Source organism: Hylaeus anthracinus, unplaced genomic scaffold (assembly GCF_026225885.1).
Source record: "Hylaeus anthracinus isolate JK02 unplaced genomic scaffold, UHH_iyHylAnth1.0_haploid 11994, whole genome shotgun sequence".
Lineage (NCBI taxonomy): Eukaryota > Metazoa > Arthropoda > Insecta > Hymenoptera > Colletidae > Hylaeus > Hylaeus anthracinus.
In genome coordinates, this window is record NW_026534341.1 from 14617749 (window position 1) to 14645596 (window position 27848).

Below are 27848 nucleotides of genomic sequence, written 5' to 3' on the forward strand. Positions count from 1 at the left end.
TTATTATATCTCTACGCGCCGTGGAAAAGGAAAAGCACGCAAAGTATTATCGCCACATTCAAATATCTGTTAAACATTTAATACGACGCCGACGGTTACAGATATTGCTTAAAGGAGAAACATGTAAATAACACGACATCGAGTTAAGCATTTCTTTTGCCGTTTCTTCATGCCGAACGTTCTGGAAACTAAACTATACCTTTGCAGACGCCACGAAACGTTGTCGCTTGGACGAGTTGAACAGCTTGGCGGGCACGCGACGCGAGACGGGGTATAACCCGTGAACACCGAATTTGTGCGCGTACCAAGTCAAGGAAGATCGAAAACTTTTTCTAATAACGTTCCTTCGATCACGTGTTTCTAGATCCTTTGTCTTGAAACCTTCTAGAACGTTCGACAGAGTTTACGTGGTTGAGCAAAGCGCGAGTCGAGGGGACTCTTCATCGTACAGCCGCGACGAGCGCGATAATTAGTCCGATCGAACAATTTTGAGCGTAGTTTGTCTTACTGTAAAATTCATTGTGAAGCAAGTGGTAGGCAAAGGACTCTGTTCGTTCGTTAAATATCCTAGTTAGTAGCTTCGTTTTATTTCTTTTTATTATCTATTTAATTAATTTAAATATAATTATTTAGAAGTTCTCTTTCTTTGTAAAATATAATTCAATAGTTTAACAATTCTTTCACGTGTGTCTGTGCTTTTCCTCCGATCAGGACATCCGACATCCAGCATCGCTAACCCGAGCGATCTCATCGATAGTTGAGATAGAAGTTTCAGTCGTAAGTTGCTGTTCTTTAGCATAATATATTTTATATATGAATTTATTGTTTGTGAACACTCGGAATATCAATAAATTGTATTGATTTCCGGGGAAACCCTCATTGGTGTTCTCGGGTAGTACTTCTATTTCAATTTCGTGTATAAAGTCATTTCGACGATCTTATATTGTGTTTCCATATTATATGGAATTACTATTTGTGATAACTGAGATATCAATAAATGATATAATTGATTTCCGGCGTGACCCTAGTTGATATCCTAGAAACAAATATAAATAAAATATAATATATATATATTTTTTTTTTCACTGTTTTTCTTTATTAAGTATGTATCTATATTTTTGACGATTTCATATGTGTATTTTTTGTATGATTCAATTGAGAATGAAAGTGTGTTTTCAAACGAAATTATAATTACAAACATATTGTCTCGATTAAATCGTTCAAATTATACCATTGTATTATTAAAATCGAATCACGAAACTGTCAATAGAATAAACACTGCAATTCCGTATTTAGAGTAAATCATTTTAATAGTTTATATTAACCGTTCGCATCCGCAAAAATCCCAAATCCTAAATTAAGACCTAGAAGCTCACATACGAGTCAGGGCCCGTACGGGACTGTAGCGACAAAGACCTGACCTTACCGATAGGCAAGTAAAATATATATAAATATAGTGTTGTTTAATTTGATGGGTTTATAAATTTTAAATGGAGAAAGCGGTGACGTGGAAATCTCATCCTACGTCATACATCGCAATCATTTTTTCTTTCCACTGTATGGCTACGAGTTCTTCAGTTTTAAATATTTTTCAAGCATTTGCTTTGACTTGGCAGCCGTGACTTTAAAAAGTCAACTAGTACCAAAGGAAATGTTAAGATCTAATTTTTTAATTAAATTAATCGAACTTTTAATGCGAAGGGAAATAGGAAAATTTCACTCGAGAAGGGTGCACTAAATCTGCAGTGCAGATAAAATGCATTTGCTACATAAAACATCTCAATACTTTTGAGAAATATTAAAGATTCAAGGGATTCATATTAGTTCCTCGCTCTTTATGTTATACATATATACTGTATACAAACCAAACTATATGTATGTATATGTACTACAAAACGTATAAATCTTACAAGCAATTCACATAGTATTCACTGACATTACATAAGTAATTCCAACGTTTTCGACAACTTTTTTTGACATCTGTATAAATGTAACGAATCATTAAAAGAAGAGGGAGGAAGAAATAATAACACATTATTCGTATACATTACGGCGCCGGCGTACACATTATTCAAGATTGTTATTTGCATTATTTTCATCACACATTTCTAATATTTTTTGTATATTCTCAATCGATCGAAAGAATGGTCGAAAACGTTTTAATGTTTATTATTTTATATAAAAATAAATATAATGATATATAAGAATGAAGTATTAAAAAATTATAGAGATAGATAGATAGATAGATAGACAAGTTTATTCCCGTTGTGGGGTACATACGAGGACCTCCGCTTCGCGGAAAAAATTATATTTAATTTAACGTTTGTAAATAATATACAAACATTACTTATGCAGTATCAACATGGCCTAAATTGCTTGGAAATACCCAGAAGTTATTTTACTTGAAAATTGTATTGACAAACGAAGGAACGATTATTCGCGCTACTATTATTATAAGCGTATCCTCGACGAAGGAAATGTCACGAAACGTATAGGAGATCCTGCCGTTTGGCACGAACGACTTCGTTATTACGTGACATTTTCTCCCAGAAGCACGCGCCGACTAGGTGAACCAGATAGACGGAAGTATTTGTAAGAACGTGATTTCGAGCTTATAGGGGCTGCGGAGCTCGTGTAAATCCGATTCCCAGCGACTCCGGAAAATCGTGATGTATTTTAGCTACCCTGCAGTCGTTTAACATCCACGCGAATACATGTTATTTTCGCCCTTGTGACGTGTCTGTGCCGTGTGGGCACCGCGATACAAATGCAACGGGCGACGCGGAAATCGTACAAATCGAAATCGAAATCGAAAATTATAGTCAGCTCCTGGAAGCCAAAGGAACATATAAGTAGAGATTAATGAGAGCAGTAGAATGTTCACATGTAAATAATCGCAGCGGAGCGATCGAACTGATAGAACGCGTGACACGTCGTATTGTGTCGACGTAACAAGACGCAAAAGGTTTCATTTCGATTGGTCAAATCATCTCGGCGTAATCGGTGGACATACCTTCAAAAAAAAAAAAATATACATGTCGAATTGAGTAACCTCTTTTCGAAGTCGGTTAAAAACAAAGGCACATCGACATTTTCGATCTATCGCCAAGAATCTTTGAGATGATACATTCATTGTGATCTTCGAATTCTAGCAGTAAAGGAAGAAATCACTAATTAAACCCTGAAGCATCATTTATAACAGCCCTGGCCAACACGCGGCCCGCCACGTTAAATTGTGCGGCCCGCCGGGTGATTTTAAATTTCTATTGAAACTTTTGTTTCTCGGTGTATATGTACAAAAAATATTAAATAAATGAAAATTTGCATGTGTCATTGCTACAATCCGCAAGTGCGATTACGAACTCCAGTTCTATATCTGATATCTACGAACGCCAAATGTTACTGAATGAATAGGTTTCAATAGGCAACCATTAGTAAGGTTCATTTGTAATTTGAATGGAGTTATGTAATAAATGAATAAAGGAACAATCCACACATTTTTGCTCTTAGTAATAGAGGAGAGTGAAACAATGACGTCGAGTGGTATTTTGTATATGTATTATATTTTTTAGCCTAGTGTTAATGTTATTTTTTAACTTACATGTTTACCTAAAGTTCGGCCCGCTATATCGTTACGCGCCATCGAAGTGGCCCGTGAAACTACATACAGTGGGTGTAGAAAGTATTCGTACACCGATCAATTTTCAAAAAAACTATGTAAAATTGTAATCTATTAACTTATTTTTTATATACAATGACATTCTACATATTCTCGGAAATCTCTAGAATAGATAGAATACAAAAAAAATAGCTATTTATGTAAGTTGCGAAATTAATAAGAAAAAAACAATTTATCTGTAGAAATGTTGAAGCAATAAGTATTCGCACATTTGTTTAATTTTTAAAACTTCATTAAAAAAAAGAAATTTACATTAATTTACGAGGGACGTTTCTGCTCGGCACACACATTTTCAACCATACAGCCGCTTTCGTTAGGGGGATCACCATCATAAAGTCTACAATGACGATCGGCTATTATTATGGTTGTCCATTGTGTCTACTAGCGAGCGGATCACTCTGTACAATCGTCTACAGACTATTCTTAACACTTTATCAGCCGGGCTATTTAGAAACAGTCTTTAATTCAGAAAAGAATTTTCTACAATAGTATATGCCAATCTAGTCAAGCCTCTTTCCAAACACTGATCATTATAAGTAGACAGTCATCGATACAGTAAATAAATTCGAATAGCTAAATACTGCAATTAAAAAGCCTATAAAAGGTTCCCAGTAAATAAAGTGTTAACGAGTGGTGCAATTACTATGGCCACTATGTAAACTTTGTCATGGCTTATCCAAGAGTTCGCGCTGTTTCTGGCTGCGAGAACGTCGCCGTTGGCCGACGCCGACGCGACGCCACGTCCCATTGTCTCTCGACAGCTGCCCGAGACGAGAAAGGAAATATGAAACAGAACAAGCAACAATATTCTCAGATTTATAGCTAACACCAAACGTCTCGCCATCGAAGACGAACAGAAGAGTAGTTTTACCTTCTGGATCAACACGAACCGACGTTTCCAACAGCGGAGTCAACTTCGCTTATTCAAACGGGCCTGAATACTTAACCCGGGAGCGCGTGAATTTAAAATGATATTTACAGGAGGAACGGGGACAAGCGAGGATAACGAATAGATACTGGAACGAAAAAAGAAATATTCCGCGAAGATAAATGCGAAGAAGAAATCACAATCGTAAAATATCACCGGGAATTGTAGAGACGAGTTTTGTTCGAGAATTATATTACTATTACTCTTTAATTACTTATTAGTTTTGTTGGAGACCCGTTTAATTCTATTTTTATTTTATTTTAGTTGACATTAGAACTGTAATACTAATACCAGTCAATTTGTCTGATCTATTTTGAACTTTATCAGTCAAAATCTTTCCATTTCAGTGACTATACAAAATATCATATTATTTTTTTGTAAAATATACTATTTTCTTAAAAAAAGAAATATTTGATGAAGATAAACACGAGAAAGAAATCACAATCTTAAAATATCATTGGGGATCGTGGAGTTTTATTGAAGTATTACAATTCCTTTACCTTCTAGCTATTTATTACTTTTGTGAAAGCCTCATTTGATTTGATTTGATTTTCATTTTATTTTAATTGTCAATGAAACTACATAGCCGATTAATTTGATGCATTTCGAACTTCTTCAGTCAAAATTATATCTTTTCAGAGAATATATAAAACGTCATATTTTTTTGTAAAATATACTTTTTTTTTATAATTTATGATGCACTTTGGTATTTTAGTGAAGTGTGAATAAAAAACGCAGTATTCTGATAACACAGTCGTAAATGTATGACATCTCGTTTTGCGAATACTTTCATTTAAAACCAGCAAGTTACTCGAATTAATACGTTTTGAAATTGACCTCTAATGGCACTATCAAACGGAGCACTCACCCTAGATTACAACGGGGAAGGGTATTAACATCAGGTACCCATTTATTTACATTTTACAGCGCACTTTTGAATAATCATACTCGTCATCATTCACTATCAACTCTGTTATAAACTATGCGTAATGAATTTTAACATTTTTGTCATGATTTATCTAGCGTAGAATATTATAATATTATCTCAATATTTATTATTGAAGCATACATAGATGCGTGTAGTAACTATTTGTCGGAATCTTGCATTGCAACGTAGGGAATATTTACATTTCTTTGATGAATTTTAATCGACATTTTTGTAAAGACTCACCTAGCACAGAATATTCCCACCTAGCAATAACTGGCTCATATGAATTTTCCTTTATCGCTTTTCATTCTCGAACGTCACAACGTTCCTCTAGTGTATACCCCTGAGTTCCTTCATTTCCCTTCATGTACACCTTATATCCTTTCTAATAATCATTTCATGGACCAGTTAATACAGTACTCAACAACATTTATCAAAGCTGATGAGAAAAACCGTGGAAAAATTTTGACTGGACATTCGGGGACTTGAATCCAGGTCATTATTGTCGAAAGGGAGTATGGGGAGGGTGTACTGTATACGTACACGGAACTGCAACGGCTTGCGTATTGTCCTATTTTTGTCTCGATAATGCAAATTTGAGACCTCTCAATAGTCGTTTCCGCTAGATAAATGTTCAAACTTGTGCGCAAACTCCTATAGGTAGTCTACTTTTGCTTTTTTGTGTCATAATTAATAATATTCAGCAGTATTTCGCGATCAAAAGAAGCAATATGGTGACGCGACAGTGCTGCCGCGTTGTCTGAACTAACTTTGCTGAAACATACGCTGCTGAATATTATTAATTATGAGACAAAAAAGCAAAAGTAAACTACCTATAGGAGCTTGCGCACAAGTTTGAACATTTATCTAGCGGCAACGACTATTGAGAGGTCTCAAATTTGCATTGTCCAGACAAAAATAGGAAAATTGCAAGCCCTTGCAGTTCCGTGTACGTATGCAGTAATGTGGAGCTGTGTGAGTGAGTACGAGCCATACAAGGCACGGGAGTGCACTCCCTTAACTGTTCTAGCGAGACACTCGTAGCATAGAATATTATTATTGCAATATTTATTATTGAAGCATACACACATACATGTAGTAACCATAGACATATGAAAATGTAGACCGAACATAAACTGCTGCTATAGGTAAGAGGGGGTCGGATATTCGGGGTGTAGAAAGCATCCGTCTAACGTCGATTTATTCCGGCAAGACTCGCCAAATATTCGGCTCACATTTCACATGTACACGTACCGTACTGTGAATGTGTCAAAGAAAACATATGAAGATATAGACCGACCTTTATACGAGGGGTAACTGATAATCAGTGATCCTCAATCTGTTTTTTTCTGAAAATTGAAACTAATATTAACCATTCTGTAACACTATTTTGGTTATTTAATATATTTTTCTTACTATTATGCACATACAAGAATATATTAAATAACCAAAATAGTGTTACAGAATGGTTAATATTAGTTTCAATTTTTAGAAAACGAAACAGATTGAAAATCACTGATTGTAATATCTAACTACGAAAAGCCGAATATACCCGAGCGATTACGAAAATAGTCGAAGTCGGATACGTTCCCTCTCGCCGCGATTTTCAGTTACCCCTCGTATATACAAAGGCTCGGTCTATATTTTCATATGTCTATGGTAGTAACTATTTGTTAGAGTCTTTAATTGCAACGTAGGCAATGTTTATATTTTTTCAATGAATTTTAATCGACATTTTTGTCAAGAGTCACCTAGCATAGAACACTATTATTACATACAACATCGTCGAATTCTTTCCAAAATGAACAGTCACATACATTAATACAAAACGTACGATATCTCGTTTAGCGCCTCTTTATCAACAAAAATGCATACAGTAAAAGCTGTTCGAACTGGAATTTAGAAAATCTTTTGTCTGCTAAAAATCATCGATACGATACACAAGAACCGAGATATCGGTCCTTTACTACCTCCCATACGAATTGCGTTTATTCGTGTTTCAAAAACAAATAGAACAAAACAAACGTGTACCAGCTGGCGCTAAAATAATTTTCCAACGATCCAGTAGTACTCGAAACGAGTATTGGTTCAGTAACTCAAACGAGAAACATGTTGCACGGTTGTATCTAAAACTCATACATCGTAGACCTAAAAGCTCGCCAACGGATATAAATATTTGGCGCTGGCTAGATAAAACGTACACCCAGTCAAAGGTCAAGTTACGTATTGCACAATCCACGTGCTACTTTAAAAGCAGTACACCCGTAGGATCCGCCCTCAGCCACAGCGGCAATATATCTCCTGCATTCTCGAGGAAAAATCGAGGAAAGGAAGCAGAGAACCAGAATGGGTAATACATCAAAGAGACTAAGTCCGAAAACAATTTCAGCTACAAAACAAGCGCAGGCTTGGAGATGCATGCATCGTCAAATGAACAATTTAAAATCCGTTCATTACAATCGCGGAGAGCGAGAAAAGGAAAAATATCGCGACAACGCAATGAATAATCCTGCTTCACAAATCTAGTTCTCTGACAGGTTCAACGTTGACGTGTTGCCACACTCATGACGTTGGGATTTTCGTAATGAGTTCCTTTGGAGTTTTGTTGTTTTTACAATGAGTTCCTATTATTATTCAACGCAAAGACAAAGTAACGGTATGCTGATTGTAATTTATTTTAACACAAGAAATTGTAGTGGACTTTTTAGAATAGTCATTAGTTTAACAATATTTACGATATTCGTAGAACAAGAATTTCATATTTACTTAGAAAGATGTTTCTCTAAAATATTTATATTTATAATGTGTGATAATAAATATTGTAAGTATTTATTGTAGGATAAATTCTGTAAGAAAATCATAATCGGCGCGCTTTCGGCCATCTTAACGATAGATCAAAGATGGAGTCACATAAGCATGTACATAACAATTTCAGCAAGAATACTTTCTATCCACACATGAGCACGTCACATTCTAGCATGTAACGTCTAATTATTTGCGTTTCGATGGTGGATTCATCGAAATGTTGATCCACCTAACTTCAACGTTTGCACAGTCTCAAGAACAGCTTTCAACTCCGTAGGAAACGGTTAGGGAAGTTGTGTTAGAAGCTGTGGTCCGTGAGGCTGGGAGAGCAAACCGTCTCGTGAACGGGAAACGAATCACACGCTTGGGAAATCTTGCGTGATTTAATTTTGCATTCTTTCGAGAAGCATCTCGGACGATATGAAACGAGCCTAACCGACCATGTGATAATTTTTCCCAACGTTTCATCACGGGAAGCGCTCTGGGCATAATTTATTACATGACGTAATTTTGACGAAACTTTGCAGACACTGACGACTTTCTCATTAAATTGTCGAGGAACAAAGCGGACAGGAGAAATAATAATAAATAAATGTGGAAAAATGTAAAATAAAACGTGCAGAATTTGTTATGGAAGAAGTGGAATTCGTGGTATGTCTAGAGAGAAGAGATTCTACGTGAACAACATTGAACATTCTTTAGGTATGCTGGGCACGTACGACTTGGCTAGCGTGTCTGACCACGAATCACTACTGTTTTTACTTGTTACATTTATATATTTGTTTGCATTAATAGATGAAATTGTGATGTTTTAATTTTATCTTAGCATTTATAAGGTTTGAGTATGGATAAGAAATAAATAATACCATCGTGAATTGTTTTCGAGGGTTTATGCAAGTAGAAACAACGAACAGTGGTCAAACACTGTCATTAGGAAAAACTTGGCTGGCGTGTCTGACCATAAATCACAGTTTCTACTTCCCATATACATATACATATTTATAAGCATCTACATTAAAATTGGATTGTACTCTGCATATTTGAATTTTATCTTATCTTTCATGAAGTAGGAATATGGATAGAAAAGAAATGCTATTACCAATGTGAATTGTTTCCATGCCAGTAGAAACAGCGAGTAATGGTTAGACACTTTAGTCAAGCTGTATTCAATCGAAAACGCAACTCGTAAATTTTCATGGAATGGAACCCTGTGATAAAAACATTTTATTACAAATGTTATCTCTCTTTGTGTTTATTTATATGCGTGACTGTATGTGCCTATTATATACAATAAACACCAAACAATTATATGTACATATAAACACTTATTTCCATTTAAAAACATATAACTACATGTTTCTAAGTAAAAATAAATACATACGCTTATTTATTCTACTTATTCCATTACATAAATGAAGACCAAGGGGAAACCCCCTTGGTCGAATTTTTATCAAAATTGAAACATGCATGCCATCTAGCGGAAAAAGAGTAGAGAAATCGATTAATGCAATCGAAAAATAGATATAATTAATCATTTTGACAGAACAGGGAGGGAAAAAATGGCTGTAAGGAGGAAAAACTAATTATGTCCATTTTAGTTAGATATCCGTTATTGTTTGTTTTTCAATAAAATGGTTACCAGCGTAACTTTTTTTTTCACCTGATTCTTAAACTGGATATATTAAACTTCAAAATATATATTTTTGCCGAACTTTTAAACCACTATTAATGCCCCTAGGAGTTACGTAAACTACAATCACGATTTTCTCAATTCTTTAATTTTTGGACATAATGAGTTTTTCCCCCTTGGTCTTCAAATGTATACAGACATATATTTTTTATTGAGATAAGTATGCATATTTCAAGTTACAATTAAAACCATTTTAATTTAATTCTCATACAGATTTAAAAAAGTCGTTTCTTATCAAATTTTCAATTTTCCAATTCGTAAGTAATTAATATAAATAAACCCACCGAATTTGATTCATCTGATGCTCTGCATCAGTTGGACACTCCTTTAAAAAATAATTATTATCATCGAACACATTATTTTCATATCAGCATGAGCTACATTGAAACCAACATGGAAAAGCGAAAAAGAACACGTCCGTTTTCCAAAGAAAAGTAAATATAACCAATTCACGGGCATAAAAATTCATAACCTATAAAGCGGAATTCAAGAGAAGCGAGAGGGAATTCAACGTAGATATAAAGAATAATGGATGAACATTTTTAAGTAAGCCGAGAAACGAGCATCGTTCCTTCGAGACACGGATATATGTATAGGTAAACAGACTAGAAGTTGAGGAGTGAATTCGTGGGGATGGCCACTGACGAAGGAAATAAGGGAAGAGGAAAAAGCGCCGAGTTTCTAAGAGACTTGTCTTCGAGAATGTTTTCAATTTCCTCGTTTCTTATACCGTGGACTTGTTCTCCTCTTCAGTTAAATAGGATAGTTTTGTCTCGAGTAGCTTCGAATCCTGCTGAAATCGCTATCTTTCCGCGACGTATCCTTTTATGCATACGAAACATTTCTCTAGGCGATATTTTGGTGACGCGAGCCTTCGCGTGCAGGAAAGTTACATGCCATTATAAAAAGTTACTTAATTTTACGTAACAGAATGCTCGTCGGTTTTAATTCTATTCCAGTGTCCTCAAGAACGCGGCTGAAAGAGACAGACAATCACCCTCTCCCTCTACTTGTTGTGTGCCGGATAATTAATTACATAAAATAAACAATAATAGCTAGACACTTGTTACGCATTTCTAATTTGCGACATCAGAGACATGGTTTCATTCCTATAAATAAATTAGAAATATGCATCTTAGTTTGAGAATTTTTAATTAGACGATTAGAAATTATAGATGGACAATTTCTAAACGAATTTAATCTCAATTTGTTTGACTGTTATACCATTCGGGTGGATGTATCTTTCAAAGGCTTCAACCGATGAATTTTGTACCTAGAGTCGATATTTTCTCTCAGCCTTCGGAGTATTTGCTACAATCGTGGGTAGCGTGTTCGAAGATGTTTGAAAGGATCAAGGGCAGGAAATATGACAATATTTTCCGTTGGTAAACATCGATTCAACACCCACGCGAATGTAGCAGGGTAGTAAAGGTTTTTCTGGAAATTCGGGATAAAGACTCGCATCAAAAGAAAATCTTGTTTCTCTGGTAAGTACATTGTAGGAAAGATTGCAGTTTCTATGGAGGGACGCATGCCAAAGCGTTTTACATTCTGTTCGATTGAATTCAATCGCATTGCGTTATGGACTGTTTGCGCCGATATGAACAGTACTTGTATACGAGAATTTCTGTGTTCTGCGTAACATGCAATGTAATTTATAGAGTATATGCAAGTGAAGAATCAAGATTTGTGAAAAGAAAAACAGAATTGAGAATAAAATTTATAAAAATATCAAATTTTTACGGCATGAAACCGACTTGGTTTGTACAAGTATGTGTGTCAGGCATGAATGATCAAACTTACATACATATATGTAGATAGAAAGCGTAGTTAGATAATAAAGTATCTATGGGAATCATGAATAATAATATTATATCAACAATTTTTTTATAATGACTACTAATTAATAACTCAGACATGAATGTAAAACATATGACAATCTACAACAAAACAGAAATTGTTTTATTAGACAACAGCTCAGTGCTAAATATTATTTAGTACACACTGTAGTTCATTCTTGTTTTATGATAATAATGAATGGTATCAGATCAATATAATATTAAAAATATGCGGTACTATTTGCATTGCAAAATTCGAGAAGGGAGTACGTCAATAGAAACTATCCTCGAAAAATCTCACAATCAGTCGAACAGTCGAATCACGTTTTCTCGCGTTTATTGACGAGCAATTACTTTGCGAACATGCATGATTATGACGCGCCGAATCAAGTACGTCGTTCGTTCTCGAATTTAAAAAAATTCCAACAAACCTGCCCGCGAATTCGAGTGGAGATGCATGCGCTGAATTTTAAAAAAGATAGAATTGCACCAAGTTATCAGCTGGCCATTAAAACGCAGAACACGTAGGAAGATACATAGCCCCGACAGTTTCATTGAAAGTTTTGAACTTTAAATACGAACAGATAAGATCGCGAAACTTGAACAAATATAGCTACACGATCGACCACTGGAAGAAAATGTTACTTCAATCAGGGACGTGGCTAGCATCAGAAAAAAACAGAAAGAGATTATGTTACAAATTATGTTATGTGTTTAGAATATAGATACTTTAGTATAATGAATATATCTATGTATATTATAAATTTATAATATAGTTTAAAATGTAATTAAAATAAATGTAGTTAATATAATCTATAATATAAATATGTGTAACAGGTATTTTGTATTATTAAATAAGTCTATATTAAAAAACTACAAGGTAGTTTAAAATATAATTTGAATGTATAATACAATCTATAATATACATATCAATAATAGGTATGTAACAGATATTATATTGATAAGAATAGATGCTTTGTATTAATAAATATATTTATATTATAGTTGTTACGGTTTTAATGTATGCGTATATTTATTCTCAAAACGTTGCCTACAGACGGGTCGAGACAGACTGACTTAAAACAAAAAGAATACATATTTATAAGGTCAAGGCGCGAACACATACACATACTTCCATACCCAGGCACACAAACACATAATTAAGAAACGGATACATATATATTCTCAACAATAGTATTAGTATAATTAAAATAATATAGATATTTTAATAGATTATATTATGGATAGTATACTCCGCAAAGAGAATAAACTATAACTAACTGTTATGGATAGTATTATATTATGAATAATAGATTATATTATGGAATTATAATATAGATACATTTTTTAGTGTAGAGTGTCTATTATTCTAATATAGAATATCTACTACATATCCATCATGTAGATACTTATATTATAGATTATATTCCATATTTACAATATAAATATATATCTGTCAATATCTTCTAGTATCTTTAATTATGTTTATTTTACACATGGTATCATACTGTAATATAGATTCTCATATGTTTGATGCCTCATAAAACCACAAAGAAGTTACAAAGGGTGTCATTAAAATGATTCAGAATAATAAAACAAATAATCACAGAAGAATGATATTTCCAAACGACACGAACTACGAAATTACTTTTTCAAATGCTAGGACAGAATCCGTGGAAACAATGGCGGGTAAACAATAAGACTTCCACCCAGGGGACAATTGATTGCAATCAAGGAGATGCGATACCAATCAGAACGTTCTTAAGTAGATTATCTTCGAAACAAAAGTTTCATCTTCTCCGGCGTAGATTTTTCAGAATTTCGCCATCAATTCGAGCCCGCCGTTGTTGCGTGTAATCGATTGTTTCGTGAGCGTGGGAAGGGGCGGCACTCGACACACAATCGTGACCGAAACTTTTCCAAGCGCTTTCCGCCTTCTTCTTTTCGTATTTTCCCCGTCATGTTGCAAACTTCGTAAACTCAGTTAAGTTTGCGTCCGAGGCTCCGGAGACGAGAAAACTCGAAATTGGGTATAACTCGCCGCGAAGCGTAGAAATCCGAATTCGTGCGGCATTTCAAATAAATATTAACAACGGGAATACACGGCCAGGTATACACACACGTACTTGTATCCATTTAGGCCACATTTCGCTCGCTCGTGAACGTGGGGGTTATATCTATTTGTGGAGACGAGTTAGAGGATTCCGCACACCCCAAATGTTCCCACGTGATTTAAATGTCAAACGTGTAGCTACGGTACAACATTTACATTTGCTGTCAAAATTTCATTCATGCTGAGAGATTATCTATTTACTAGCTTCTGGCTGTGTGGAATATACGGGAATAATTATACGGGAATAATATTCTTTGAATTAATTCTCTCTATTGGGTATATCTATTTTAGGCGTTTGGCTGAGATGAGGACAGAAAATGTAGAGAAATCTATTCGAAGATTTCTCCAGCCTGAATTTTGGCACTTACTATTTTCCAAGTTGAAATTGTACGTGTTTTTCGACGGGAAATATTTATGAACGTGTATCGCAGTGTAATAGTGATTTTAGAGAGTCCTAATTGCGAGGTTAGAATCTTTTTATGAAGGAAATACTTTTTCCCTGTAGTTTAGTCAGATGCTGAACAATCACGCTAAATTAAATTTTGAGAGTTTGCTTGATATCAGAACTGGGAAATTTCCAAATGACATTCTTTGAAATAACACGTTCTTATTTAATTAACAAATTGTGTACCTCTACTGCAAAGACTTATTCTTTTGAAGATTATTTCTTTCGTTACATTTGAAATAGTAAAATAACTAAATAATTCAGTAATTTCGAATAATTTCAGATGAATCAACGTCCTTCTCCTTTTTAAATAACTATCGAAAATAATGATTCAAAATAAATGTTAAAACATTTGTAGTTTCGCATTTTCGTTTCAATTAAATCCATGTTGATTATCATAATATGATTAACATGATATATGATGTAATATATAAATTATTTATATTTGTACTACGTAAATGACGATGAACCTAATAAAATAACGCAATAATTTGCTATTTGATATATTTCAAATGAATGGATTCTATTATTACCATCAAATACATAATTACGCTGAAAATAACCACCCAAAATAAATTATTATTTTCATTACAATGTAAATTTGTCCAGGTCTGATTACCATCAATAAGATATTGTTAATATCATTTCAGTCACTTAAAGGTAAATATTTGAAATTTGACATGAATTCGCGATGATGACTCTATTGATGTTCATCCTTTCAATACATTGCAATGCTACTCCTCAGAAGCTGTAACTATATTTAATTGTAGCTACAGTACGGATTTAGCAATCCCGAGGTACACGAGCTATAGGAGTGCCAGTAGGGTCCAATAAATTATTCGCACTCTTAAGGGGAAAATTATGAAGAAAGGTATCTAAGAAAATACAAATTAATGTAAAGCAAGAATTAAATGGATGTAAAACATGAACAAATGCTAGACTGGTACATTAGGTGTTATAATCAAGCTATAGAACTTCGCACTTTTATAGATAAAACTGTTAAAGACACAATTTGAAAACCAAATCCGTTATTCAGGATTAATCTTTTAACGCTGACCTAGATTACGTTGATATCGTAATTCTTTAAATATGTATTGAATTTCTAATATCTTGACTTAATATGGTTTGCTCCCGAGATACAGATACGTTGATTTTTAATACCTTTAATTTTATTAATAGAATTTCACGTATTATCGTATTCACTTTCACGTCTTAAAATAGAAAAACAGGAAAACAAGGAAAACAAATCTAACCAAGAAAGTGGTAAAAATACTATACATGTCTCCGTATTTCCAAACTATCATATTTCACGTACACCAATGCATACGGAGTGTTCATTAAAATACCAGCATAATATTTTTAATAATAAGTATTATAATTTAATAGTAAGTATTAGAGAAAAATTATAGAAGAAAAAGTTTGGTAGTCTCCCACGACAAACATACTGGCGTATATCAATTTTTTTATATTAGTAATATATTTAGAGAAACGGTAACCACTAATTTTTTAAATAAGATATTATTAAGTTCGTTTCCAAAGGCTGTCCGTTAGCAAAGTCACTGAAACCACATCACCGAAAACGTTGAATAAAAGGAAGAAGATGAAAGCTCAGCTTTTCAATTGCAATTCGTTTAAAAATACAGCTTCGAGAAGGCACATTTCCCTCCTGCCGCATGTCCCGATATTTCGACATAGCGAAACACAGCGCGTTTCAAGTGAAAAGCCCTTTCCGTATGAAAAGCGGTTATAGCTCTTTGTCACCTCTGAATTTCTGCTATTTTTAGCTTCACTTCAGCACAGAAATTTGCACGTAGCAAAATTTCATATCCAATAATGTGGTGCAATACTGAATAACTGTCCTAAACCATCGTCGGTTTTAGAAATCATCTCGACGTATCGCCAGGAATGAGAGAAATAGAAAATTTCAGAGAAAGAGAAATTACTTCGTTTCTATAATTTCTTCATACTGTTGTGTTAAACTAGATGTATCAGAATTACGGATGAATTAACTGTCTATTAAATTCCACGAAGACAAATTGAAAAGTCCGAGTGAATCTTGACCTAAATTTTGATCTTATATTTCTATTAAATCCCTTTCGAAAGAAAAGAAAAAATTCACAGAAACAACATCACCAGACATGTTATATAAAAGAATGAGTAAAATATCATCCCAATGTTATGATGTTATTATACAAATCTATCGGTATTATAATGTCTGCTACGTTATACCAAAAGAAATATATTTATGAGATAAGAAACATTTATGACCTCGAAAACTCCCCCCCTCCCCCAAATAGAAATATTGGAACAAAATTTTGTTGCAGCTTACTAATCCCTCGAATTGGAAGAGGTATTCAGGATCAAGTAGGCCACCCTGTATAATTTCCCCTTTAAATTTCTCGATAAAATCATAAATTCAGTGTTCCGTACACAGCGCGACTTTTTACGATAAATGTACGGTGTCGTAAGGCCCGCTGCCATAATATAGAGACGCTGACATTTTGTGTGACTGATTTGATCGCGATTTGAAATCCCGAACGATGGATTTTCTAACTCGAGAGAATTTTGGTGTCTGATCTCGTTGATTGTTTTAGAGTATCAGATTTTCGTTTTGGGGTGTCAACCGAAGACGACTCGAAACGTTACGCCTTCGATCGGTTGGCACCCCCGTAAGTCGACGAAATACCTTGATTGGAATTCTGCCTTTCGTACGAGGTTCAATTAGCGTGTCTCCAGGACCACACCTACCCTCCTTGTAACGTCTTCGAAACGTAACGTTCTCTAGAAGAAGGTTAGTGGTCCCCTATTTACTACACAGGGTGTCTACGTATAAGTTCAGACATACGCAGGGTATCAATTCTACAACAAATTTCCAACAAAAAATTACTCTTAGACATTTTCTTTGTGTCACCTTATTCTCGAGTATTTTCACTTTTAATTTTTTTTCGGTGTTTTCGACTTGACACTCTTTAAACGGCCATAACTCCACTAAATTACAGTAAAAATTAAAAATCAGTACACCATTTGAAAGAGTATTAAATTTTCCATCTCCCTGATGCCAAACTAAAATTTATTACGTAGGTTTCATAAGTGAAAAATTAGGTCAAACTTTACATTGGGACAATTTTTAAAAATTTGACTTTTTCTCTATCCGTTATTCGGTTTTAAATACATAGTTTTTTGGCGGGCATTCCTCGGGAAAAACTTCCTCGAAGTCTCAGCTTTTGAATGGTATTGTTAAAAAAAATTGTGCGGTGATATTTTAGGGAGAAAATGACGTTTAAATGCAGACAAGCGTTCAAAATTCCCGCCTACTAAATCAAAACTTATCGGTTCTTCTGCGCTGAAAACATTGACTGTTTGCTTTGTGAAATCGATCGTGTTGCAATCTCCATATCATTTATCGGTACACCGAGGTTGATTTTGATTAAATAGTCTCTAAAAACGAATATTTTATCGATACGTGTTCAAAAACAATTATTCTTCACCTTGCACTCAGGCTCTACATATGGATGGCAGAGGCTTGAAGTGTCAAAGAATCAGTTTTTTTCCAAATTGGGGAGGCTCGGTATATATATAGAATATAGTAGTATTGATAGTATCCATAATATGTATATATTATCAAGGAGACAGGTGGTGACAGCATGATCTGTACCGTGGGACCCAGCGAAAATCGACACTTTCTCCGAGTGAGCCCCTTATATTGCACAGGCGTGCATCACCCTTGAGTTTTTCAAGTTTAGGACAATAACGGCTATTGAGGACGAAAACGAACGAAATTCTAAAGGTCTCATCGACGACCGTGACTAAACTGATATTTGTGGCAATATCAGTACGACTCTCAAAAGTAGCCTTGTTTCGCGAGTACGTCCCAAACTTTCGTTGGCCTTTCCGTTATTGTACCTACGCGTCGGACGGAACATTCAGAGTATGCATAAACAAACCCACGAATCGAAGGACTGCCTGAAAACCGTGATAAAGTGTTAATCGTGTGCAATGAAAGAAAGAAGGTAATAGAATAGTCTATTTATCGTTTCCGATAGTCGATAATTCATCTCTAGAGCCGTGGAGTCTAAATGAAAAATTCCAATAACGCATTCGAGTCGTCGTGGTTCCTAAGGGTGCAATACGCTTCAGCACCAGAGGTGCAAAGTTATTCCAGTCGCGTGTGTTGTTCTTGCTTTCCAGGATGCCACGATCTATAGCTACATACAGGGTGGTTCTAGAAAATGGGAAACTCTATGGGTCTCTCCTACGAGGGGATACAAACAATTGATACAGAGAAATTGACTGAATACTAGTGAGAAGGCTTACAGTTTTAAACTTTTCTTTTTATTTTGCGCAATATGCATTTAGAGTAATCGTTTCTTAAATTGGAACATGCATATTTTTTCATATAATGTATACAAATTACATTTTTATAAATTATGATATATTTATATAAGTTATATTTATTTTATGTATAATATTATATATTTATATAAATTATATAAATAATTTTGATTAAAGGTGTGTATTATGATGTGACGTTACATTCGTGTTTTTCTGATATTGTTTGTATTAGGAGTTTCTTTGTATCAGCTAGCGAGGAAGTATTTAAACTACACTTCAAATGTTGCCTTTAGACTGTTTACTTCGGTGTTCGGACTGTTGCCTTACTTTTAAGGTAAGTGTTAGTGGATTTTTCTCGATGAAAATGTACATTACATTAATTAAACTATCGATTGATATCAACTGTTTAAATACATGACAGATCGATACAACATTAACAAATAATATAACTGTGTATTAATATAACACTATTTCTAAAGAGAATGGAAACAAGGGATAATCCATAATATCACATCATAATTAACTGCTGTCAATGAATATTATCGCAATATCACTTAATATTATTATAACATGCAACTATAATGTGCATTAAATATATATAATAATAATCATATAAATAATATATGAAATATATACATATAAATATGTATGTATGTATATAAAATTATGTATATATTAATTTCAATATAATAAAAATCAAGGCATTATATTATCTGTATATTATTATAACATCATATCTGAAAAGGACCACGATATATGGTCGAAACGATCACGTTACAATTAACTGCTATCAATAAAAAAAACCAATGTACTTCAAGTGAATCAACCTCGTGATAATAACGCGCGATTATCGTCCATTTAAACGTAATTGAGGAGTGTGTATCAATAAGGAGGCAATTCCATTTTTTTCAAATTTCTGGGAAATTAAAAAATGTAAAATTCAGTTTTTTGAAATTTTCCTTCTTTTTCTTTTTCACATCATAGCATAGGTATCTAATTATGAAATTATGGAGTTTCGGATTCCATCCTTTCTTTTCAGAGTGGTGGGGGAGGATTAATTGTTGGAGCTGCCTTTTTATTGCGCCCTGTTCTAAAAGAACACCTAAACTTTAAGGGATTTTTCGAATGGAGAAAATAAAATTTTCTTCTAAACACATGTTTATTTTATTCTTAAAACATTTGGTAATATAAACAAAAAACGCAGAATAAAAAAAATCGTAAAATTAGTGTAAAATTCATTCTTCTCGTGCTGTCTCCGACAAATCGACATCATCAATTTTTCTAGTAACCTGAGCTATCTCCTTATTGCACCAGGAAAAAAAGGAATTTTTTAAATCCGTGATTATGTTCTAACCTCAAAACCATAAAAAAAATGGAGCTGCCTCCTTTTTGCAGCATACCCCTTAATTGTAGAACGTTACATTTCTTGAATTATACAACAGGGGCTCACTGAAGCCGCTCCCAAAATGTAGGACGGAAAATATTTTATTTTCTACTCTCGTGAGCCAGGTTAATTGTCGATCAAAGATCTGCGAGCACGGAACCGGCGATTAAAGCGGCGTGAATGGACGATTACGTACGAGAACGATGGAATCGATAAAATTTCTCGTGCCTCTAACGAGCGCAATTATCTACGAACGTCTTGGAATCGAAATATCGATTACATCTGTAAGTAAAAGCTGCGGGTCATGCTTTGGAACGTCTTTCTCGTCGTGTCTCTTAACCGCCCAAGCACACTCGAGTCGAGTGGTTTTGAAACAACGATGGAAGAAAGTGCACAAGTCTCAAAGAAAAGCAGCGAGAAACGATCTTAGAAGCAGGAACGGGCGATTGCAGAATTTTTTTCTTCGCAACGTTCCTGCGAAAAGGTCCCATGACATCCCAATATCGCCAAATGGCGGTTTCATTTAATCTGGGCAAGTTTCCAACGACCACATCTCTCAATTGAATAGCGAATGCGTATGCTCCCTTTTGCCTTGAGCAAAGTATCATATTACCAAAAATTAGCTATGGAAATGTGTCGAAATTCGAGGGTATAAATGTGGTTGTATCTGCAGGGTCAATGAGCAGATGACAGGCTTTTGTTTGGCGCGTCTTGCGGAGTATGGTTTCTTGCACGTCATACACAGAAAGTGTTCCGTATATGTCTCTAATATAATAACTAATATGTGTAATGTTCTATATATATATATTTTTATATATATGTTCCTAATATAATAACCAACAAATATAATGTTATATATGTACTCTTAATAAAATAACCAACAAAATGTAAAACAAAGAGTTTTCTAGAAGGAGCTTTTGGATTTTATTTTTTAATTATACGTAGAGGGATAATACATATTTTTGTTGGCTCGAATTTAAAATGTCAAAATTTGATCAAAATCTTTTTAGTACACCTCAAAATTGTCGCTACTACCAACATTTTTGTTCCGCAAATGCAATCACAATGTGGTGAGATATTCAAATTAATTATTCTCTTTGAAAAATATTATAATGGACATCATATTGGTGTCAGTTGTAGTATGTCTTGATACTTCATACCACGTTTATCGAAATTGATCTCTGTACTCTTTCCATGGTATTTTGTATCGAGTAATACATATTTGATATCGATGTCGCGTATTGACGCCCTGTATTCTCAGATCTGAAGATTGTCCGTTTCGATTACTCGAAACAATCATTTCTCGATCGTATTTACCTCTAACGACCTTATTTATGGATGTTCATAGTAAACCTAGATATAGTGGTACCAAGCATATTTCCTGGAGAGAATCGCGTGTAAGGTTCGTAGAATGCACGTTTACAGGGTGAATCTAAAAACTAGAACAAACTATATCCTGAGGGGTCTTTCTAATGTGACGACTGAAAAATTAAACATGCTCTAGGGATTTTTTTCGAAGTCCATGAAATAAAGATCGATTTTAACATTTTTTTCTACTATTAATACAGTTCAGAGAGGGTATACAAATATTTTTGTACGAGCTTTATAAAATTTATTTATCGATAATAATTTATTGCCAACCGGAATCGATATCGACAGGAGCTACTCTAACGATAATGTAAACAGTACTTTAATGAAAATTAATAATTAATTCTTCTTCTTGATAATTCTTGTAGTTATCTTCGTTTGTACCAGACATGCGTTTCCAAATTTTTCTGCAGTGTTTAGAACAAATTTTATACAAAATAGGAGCTAAAACAGTATATAATTAATTTACGTTGCGTAAATAAAATATTACAAAATGCGAGGAAGAAAGTAACCACATTAAAAATACCTTCTAAAGCTGTAATTTTAATAGTAATATATTTAATAATTAGTAATATTATACATGAATATGCAGTATTTCCATGTGTGCCGGTTTAGTAGTTTTGATGACGAGAGGAGTCAGTCATAATAAAGCTATGGAAATGCCCACACACGGGGTTGTTCATTACAAGATTACATATACAAAAAGAAATATTATATTTGTAATAGTCATAGTACTCATGTTTCTAATTTTATGTTGTGAGGCTTGTTTCTAAGTAGAAAAGTCTATTATTGGTCAGACAGTCTAGTAATAAGAATCTTTAATTGCTGATCCATATTAAAAGTAACAAAATTGAGTACATTACTTTCAGCTAGGAAGTCATTTGCAATTCAATATTAAGTGAATTAATTATATCAATATTAATAAAACTACTTTCTTAAATTAAATTGTCACATACGGACTGAATATAATTCAAACCTAATGCCAAACATAGAAAAATTCTGTTTTCAGTTCCAAAAAGGGGAAGTTAAAATAGGACTATAATTGAAAAAATGGTTATATGTTTGAAAATAAATTTTTAGAGTTTCAACACTTTGAATATCTAATTTTTCGTTATAGTTTGTTACTTTTTGTAACCTAACAATGGTTACAATGTATCTATAACTTTCTTCTTAAAAACTGTTCGAAAACTAAGCAACTATTTTACATATGAGTATGAACACTCACTGTGTTAAACTGTATTTATAATAAGTATGTGAGTTTTATATTCATTCTCCTACCTAATATACTCTGAAATTTTCCGACCAATGCCCGCTTCCTATATTCCTATGTCTGTGGTATCATTCTTGTTAGAACGGCCGACATCTGTCGTTCGGTGTGTCATTAGGATTGCTCCCATCTAACACCGACCAGACACGTCACAGTCCCATTCGTTTTTGTTACAGTATCAAGCACATGTAGCTCGTGAAACGGTTGAAAGGGTGGAACCACTATTTTCGATTCTCGCGTGTATCATTATTTTCGTCCTTCTTACAATAAAGTTTATTATTATAACCTGTTATAATCACTGCCCTCGCTTATATCTAACAATTCTTTATTTTATAAATTTCTAAAGAATACTTCATTTCTCAACCGTCATAGCAGAAAGTAAATCCCTAATAGATCAATATTCTGTTCATGCAACAGTTCAAGTACATAACAATTTAGTTTATCTAACAATGCAAGGGATTATTGTATATATTACACTCGTTTTGCAAATGAAAAGATGCATCGAAGTCTCGCTAGAAATTGTCGGAAACATCCAAGCCCAAATACATGATTGAACGCGCTAAAACCGAAGCCATTACTCATTCAACAATCGCATAAATCATTGAAATTATAATTCAGCCACGCGTTGTTCACTTTGCATACTAATCAATTCGCGAACGTATACCAGCCGTAAAAACAATTTCACGTTCAGAGGGTAAAATAAAAACTGGTACAATAGAGAGAATGTTAAACGTTTCTCTCAAATCACGAACGCAACGGATTGCGCGCGTTGTTTTATTCGCGGCAAGTGCAATTCTAGTGGGACACTTTTAAAGAAAATTGAACTAGATTCGGGTATACGTGAGATTGAAAGGTATACGCCCGCCCTCAAGCTACCTCCTACGGCTAAATAAAATTTTAATTCGCCTCGTCGCGCACGACTTTCCTTTCCCGTCGAACCCACGACAACAAAGTAAAATTAATATTGCCAGGACGAATTTTCGAACCGTCGGAGCCGACATTTTTGATCTTGGGCACAATGTACGGGGACAAATTTAACCGCGGACCAGGGATCCTATTTTTTGACCTCGGCGAAGACGAGAAGTCGTTAAACAATAATGCCACGGATATGGGTCGACCGGCTGATCGATAAACCGACCGTGCATTTACCATGGATAGCTACTAGAAGCTTCAAATAATGGATACGTACTGCTGTGCAATATCTTGGATCAAACATGATGGGAATAATTCCGTCTGGCGCCTTCTAAACGCGCTAAAATAACCGAGCGACTTTGAGGCCATAGTCTTTCGCTTTAATCGGTTACAATACAATCCAAAAAGAGCAGACGCTTATAATTTTGTCAATTGAAAATTGTTTTAAATAGATTGTTATAGAAATATTTTAAATGCCTCGAGCAACAAAAACTTCAGAATTAGCATAGGAAGAAAAGACTCTTTACATTACTGTTACATTCAGATGGAACAAATATATTCTTATAATTGCGAATGGAACATGACAGCTGAATGAAAAGCTAATGGTTCGAAAGACAAACATGTTCCATCGAAATTATGTATGGTTTCTATATAATTCAGGCATTTCTAAGTTCAGAAATTCAATTCACAACGGTTAAACCCGGTCGGAATGTCAGCTTTATTTTTGCATTTAAGAATGAATTTATGTAGTGGAAGTAGGTCTGGGTTTCTGGAATTCATAGCGGAAATGTTGAAAGTATAGTTGAGTTAGCAATTATTGCACGATTATTTCTCCAAATTTTGATTAACCCTTTGACTGCGGGACGATTTTTACTAGAAATTCTAAGAATCGTAGAGATGTGAATTTAAAGAAAATATCAACTTATCGGGAATGATAAAACGAAACTTTTTTATATTTACACTTTATTCATACAACGTTTAATTGAAAAATTAAAATTAAAAACTTCAAAGCCCTTGTTTCTAAGATCTCGTAGTGATCTGATCCCGTTGATGTTGTCTTAATGAAAAAAAAAACACCTCATACAGAATGACAAAACGAAACTTTTTCATGTTTACAGTTTATTCATACCAAGTTTAGTTTCAGAGATAAAAATTGAAAACTTAGAAGACCTTCCTGAAATTCAATTTTTGCGACGAACTTGTAAGTTTTCAATTTTTAACTCTGAAACTAAACTTGGTATGAATAAACTGTAAACATAAAAAAGTTTTGTCTCATCACACACTATATACTGATATTTCAAAAAATTGATTCAACACATACAAACAATTTCACTGACCCCCATTTCTCGCGTGCGTATTTATACACCCTTCAGTTAAAGGGTTAATTGAGAAGCATAAATGGTTTTCATCGACAGTCGATATCTGTACCTTGGAGGGAAGCTATGTTAAGAAGTAAATATTTGAAATTTGACATGAATTCGCGATGATGACTCTATTGATGTTCATCCTTTCAATGCATTGCAATGCTACTCCTCAGAAGCTGTAGCCATATTTAATTGTAGCTACAGTACGGATTTAGCAATCCCGAGGTACCCGAGCTATAGGAGTGCCAGTAGGGTCCAATAAATTATTCGCACTCTTAAGGGGAAAATTATGAAGAAAGGTATCTAAGAAAATACAAATTAATGTAAAGCAAGAATTAAATGGATGTAAAACATGAACAAATGCTAGACTGGTACATTAGGTGTTATAATCAAACTATAGAACTTCGCACTTTTATAGATACAACTCACACACTTTGATGTTCCTGTTCAATTTTATTTTATTTGAAACATTGAATAACATATTTAAATCTTGGCTTGTGGATTTTGAACAAAATTGCATGAGAATATAATTGTATAATTATATAATAAGAAAAATTCTACATACGAAGTGGTTGTCAATGAATAAACGAATAGTTTGCATAGACCTCGTTAAAGATGCAATTTGAAATCGAAATCCGTTATTCAGGATTAATCTTTTAAAGCTGACCCAGATCACATTGAATTCGTAATTCTTTAAATATGTATTGAATTTCTAATATTTTGACTTAATATAGTTTGCTCCCGAGGTACAGATACGTTGATTTTTAATACCTTTAATTTTATTAATAGAATTTCACGTATTATCGTATTCACTGTCACGTCTTAAAATAGAAAAACGGGAAAACAGAAATCTAACCAAGAGAGTGGTAAAAATACTATACATGTCTCCGTATTTCCAAACTATTATATTCCACGTGCACCAATGCATACGGAGTGTTCATTAAAATACCAGCATAATATTTTTAATAATAAGTATTATAATTTAATAGTAAGTATTAGAGAAAAATTATAGAAGAAAAAGTTTGGTAGTCTCCCACGACAAACATACTGGCGTATATCAATTTTTTTATATTAGTAATATATTTAGAGAAACGGTGACCACTAATTTTTTAAATAAAATATTGTCTATTTGTTTAATGTTAAGGTCCTGTAAAGTCAGGAGTAAAAGAAATAATTCGACTATTTTGTTCGACAATATATTTACTAGAATCTATTTTATTAGAAGAAAAACGCTGGCTAAAATTTCCGTGAACACATGCAATTGAAAAATGTCAGTATGGTGTTGAAAAATCCATTTACCGTGGCACTAAAACAGTGGGAGCCAATATCGGCAACTGTCGAGTAGTAAAATAATACTACCAGCCATCGCGCGATTCGATAATAGTTATTCTTGAACCGTAACACGTGACGTCGACGATCCCAGGAGAAGGAAAATTCGATATTAGTAAACCTCAACTTGTCGAACTCGACGCCAATGAATTTAAACTCGCCGAATTCAATATCGAGACATTGAATTCACGGGTCTCGAAAACGACAAATATAAAGATCCATAAAACACGATACGAGATCTACACTCGTAGAATTTTATAGTGACGATTATGTGGGGCATAAGTAGCGACAATGCTGGATTTGAGCAATAAGGTTCCTGACGAAATGGAGATTATTATATAAACCTCCATGGACTCGCCAAACCCAAATTCCTATCCTGCACTTAAGGAAGTAATCTAGTCTAGAACTTTCAAAAAATCGATGTTTTTTGCATTTTCTCAAAGTTTAGATATTTAATTAGATGTTTAGATTTTGTTGAATTCGAATAATTAACGAAGTTAGGGACGTCTAAAGAGAACAGTGTCGACAACGACGTTATCATCTCCAGTTTATTTGGATACTCCATTTTAAATTTCTATGTAGAGTTTACTACAATTTTTTCGTTGGTAATGTGTAAAATGTGCAAAAGTGACATTCATTTTCAACAAGCAAGTAAGCGAGGATTAATTTTAATCGTAATCGTAAGTATACGTGTTTAGAATGAAAATCTTTAAATGCGATTCCCTCGTAACCATATTTTTTGAAATGGTTGCCATGATATCTCGAGTTCTAGTTGACCGAATCACTTCAAATTTGGAGTGAATCTTTAGTACATGTGCCTTTATCGTCCGAACCACGGGTTTTTAAATTTGATTATTCTAAACATTTTTTTTTTAATATACAAAAAACAAAAAGAATATACGAAAATCGATATTCAAACTTTGAAGTGGTGCCATTTTTTGAATTCTAAATATTTCATAATTATTCTGGTTCAGGCCATAGAGACACTAATATTAATGAAGATGTTTCGTGATTTTATCATTTCAGATAAGCAGAACGCCTGGAATCGTAGCAACTACGTTTTTTTCAGAACGGACTGTACAAAATCACTTGTACTTTGTTTAATTTTAATTATTTTTAACTGAAAAAATTATGTATGCTCTTAAAATGTGAATAAATATATGTGCAAAACCCTTTATAAAAATTCCTTACTTTAAAAAAACAAATCCTGAAAAAGAACGAAAAATTCAACATTTTTAAATTTAAGATTCAAATATCTCTTTGAACATCTATGTATTTAAAACAAAGCGTAATTTCACAGTCAAAGTATCGAATATACAAATTTGTTTGTTGAAATATATTTCAAAGCAACCAAGATATAGCGAATATCCAGGAGTGTAGGGGATGTTAGTCTGTGGGAATGAATTTGGAAACAGGTTCTAAGGGAAAAGGAAATGGTTTATTTATTAACCAATTTTACTGATTAG

At 33.9% G+C, this 27848-nt stretch overlaps 1 protein-coding gene and 1 long non-coding RNA gene across 6 annotated transcripts in view; one reads left to right on the forward strand and one right to left on the reverse strand.

Annotated features, from left to right (window-relative positions):
• LOC128888683 (uncharacterized) lies at positions 1-27549 on the forward strand. Of its 2 annotated transcripts, none has more exons than XR_008460315.1 (3): positions 1-570; positions 712-781; positions 27417-27549. It is a non-coding gene; the product is annotated as an uncharacterized LOC128888683 (long non-coding RNA). The 2 variants fall into 2 exon arrangements; XR_008460316.1 differs by lacking the exon at positions 27417-27549 and adding an exon at positions 10578-11202 and having other exon boundaries at positions 712-774.
• Positions 1-27848, reverse strand: part of LOC128888581 (slit homolog 3 protein) — a 362389-nt gene that overhangs the window by 271442 nt on the left and 63099 nt on the right. The gene's annotated exons all lie outside the window — the stretch shown is intronic.